The sequence below is a fragment of the Staurois parvus genome, unplaced genomic scaffold (assembly GCF_062004578.1).
Source record: "Staurois parvus isolate SC_StPar_1 unplaced genomic scaffold, SC_StPar_1.0 ptg001349l, whole genome shotgun sequence".
Taxonomy (NCBI): domain Eukaryota; kingdom Metazoa; phylum Chordata; class Amphibia; order Anura; family Ranidae; genus Staurois; species Staurois parvus.
In genome coordinates, this window is record NW_028319145.1 from 3,142,266 (window position 1) to 3,145,000 (window position 2,735).

Genomic DNA, 2,735 nt, shown 5'->3' on the forward strand with positions numbered 1-2,735 from the left:
GGAGAGATCGAGAGAGAGAGGGGGGATCGAGAGAGAGAGGGGGGAGAGATAGAGAGAGAGAGGGGGATAGATAGAGAGAGAGAGGGGGAGAGATCGAGAGAGAGGGGGGGGAGAGAGAGAGAGGGGGGGAGAGAGCGAGAGAGAGGGGAGAGAGAGAGAGAGGGGGAGAGAGCGAGAGAGAGCGAGAGAGAGGGGGGAAGAGATTGAGAGAGAGAGAGGGGGGAGAGATCGAGAGAGAGAGGGGGAGATCGAGAGAGAGAGGGGAGAGAGCGAGAGAGAGAGGGGGGCGAGAGAGGAGGGGGAGAGAGCGAGAGGGGGGAGAGCGAGAGAGAGGGGGGAGAGAGCGAGAGAGGGGGAGAGAGCAGAGAGGGGGGAGAGCGAGAGAGAGAGGGGGGAGAGTGAGAGAGAGGGGGGGCGAGAGAGAGGAGGGGGGAGAGAGCGAGAGAGAGGAGGGGAGAGAGAGGGGAAAAGAGGGCGGGGGAGCGAGAGAGGGGAGCGAGATGGAGGGGTGAGAGAGGGATGGAGGGGTGAGAGAGGGAGGGAGGGATGGCAGAAAGAGAGGGATAAAGAGAGAAAGAGAGAGAGAGGAGAAAGAGAAATAAAGAGAGAAAGAGAGAGAGCAAAAGGAGAGAGAGAGAAGGGGGGAGAGACATGAGAGCGAGAGAAAGGAGAGAGAGAGAGAGATACATCTCCAACAGGAAGCAGAGCCATACATCCCACATGTGAGAAGCTCTGTGATATAGTATATCATCAGATGGTTTGCAATATCAATCCGCAGATTGGTGGCTATGTGGTTAGCATTGTGACTGGGGTCCTAAGTTCCGATTCCACCATAGATGGGATCTGCAAGTGATGTGTTCTGCTTAGTATAATTTGTTTTCCTCCAGCAATGAAAAAAAACCACCATAGTGTCTACAATGCAGGCTATACACCAGTAGAATTTTGTTCAAAATCTTGCATTTTAGCAACGCTTGCTCAATATCTAATCATTAGTAGGGTCAAATTGACATTCATTTTTGACTGCAGTGAGAAGAAAATTTGAAGAAGCAGAATGGAAACTTTATTTCAAATGAATTTATAACAGTATATTTGGTTTACGTTTGGTGAAGTGTATCAATTTCAAAATCAAATGTTCCACCTGAAAAAAAAAAAAAAAGTCAGCAGCTACAAAAACAGTAGCTGCTGACTTTTAAAATACAAACACTTACCTGTCCCTCGGTCCAGCGGTGTCTTCTCTCCCCGGTGCCGGCATCTTCAGTGTAGGCTTCACAGCTGGGTGCCCACTGCACATGCGTGAGAAGCGCTGCGCTTTGTGAATGGCCCCGTAGTCTTCTGGGACCTGTCATATGTCCCAGAAGACTACGGGGAGGGAGGGAGGAGGACAACTTCCGCTTCCTGTCGCCTAGGCGATCGCAGAGGACATGGGAGCAGGTACCTGTTAAATTCGGGTACCCGCTCCCCAAAGGTGCCAATCCTTAATGGGGAGTGGGGGACAAAGGCTTGAAGCGGAATTTCCTCTTTTGGGTGGAGCTCCGCTTTAAAAGCAAATGAAATTTTCAAGCGCTTTCGAATGACATTTGTCAGGCTGCCAAATGTACTCAGAATTGTTGTATTAATGTTCATTTAAAAATCTACTAGTGTACCATCAGCTTAGGGCTGGGACATTACATTGTAAGCACCTCTGGGATAGGGACCAACGTCATTTAAAAACAATTCCCCGGCTCAATTAGCAGTCGGCGTAAAAACAAAGTTTAAACTTTCAAAACAAATTGCCCTTGTTGCATACATATATACTGAATACTGAATGCCTGCTGCATTGTTGAAACTGTTTAGACTCGGCTATTGTGCTGACTAGTTAGTGAGAGTGCGGGGAAAAGTCTATGTGTTGCTGTGCATGCACCTTGTGCAGTTATAGATTGATCTGAGGAGATGCCATGTTTGCTTTGATGCACTCTAGAGGTCTATAGCTGCCAATAAATGATTCCAAGCTTCTGGTGTTTTGCTATATCTTTAAAGTTAAACTCCAGCTTGAAAGATATAGCCCAGCACAGTTAAAAAAAAAAAACATAGCTAAAAGAACAGCTTGTGCTACAATACTCAGCTTAATTCAGAGCCCTCCCAAACATGCACTGCGTGGTCAGCCATAGACCCACCCCCTGGACGGCGTCATCATGAAGACTGGGCGCAAAGTAATACTGCACTGAAGAGCGTTCACACGTGATTACTTCAGGGGAAATTGGGGGGGGGGGGTGGTTTGGAGTAAAGCGACATTTCAACTTTATCGGGGTTAGGGACTACCTCCAGGGCAAACATGATCTCAGTTTATCCGCTGCTCTATATGTTCCATGTTAGGGGCTCAAACTACAGCTAGGGGCCACACTTTTCAGGTGCCTTGGCATGGTAGTGTGGCCTCAGGTATATTTGCAAATGTAAGCAACATAACCTTTTGTAACCCCTGGTTCACATATCCGCGTTCCTGTGGGCCGCATTTTGCGCGGGCACGAGAGCCTATTCATTTGTATGGACTCCCATGCTCTGGGACACGCAGGGAAGAAGTCCCTGCACTTCTTCTGAAAACACAGCCCGCACAGGAACCTCGGTTTCCAGTAAGGTTGTGATTTCCAGTCCAGGCGGCGTGGCATTAGAATGAATGGCACCCACCCACGGGTCTGCATTCCTCTGTGCGGGTGGTGCGGCTGCACGGATCCGCAGCGGCACCACCCGCACAGATGTGA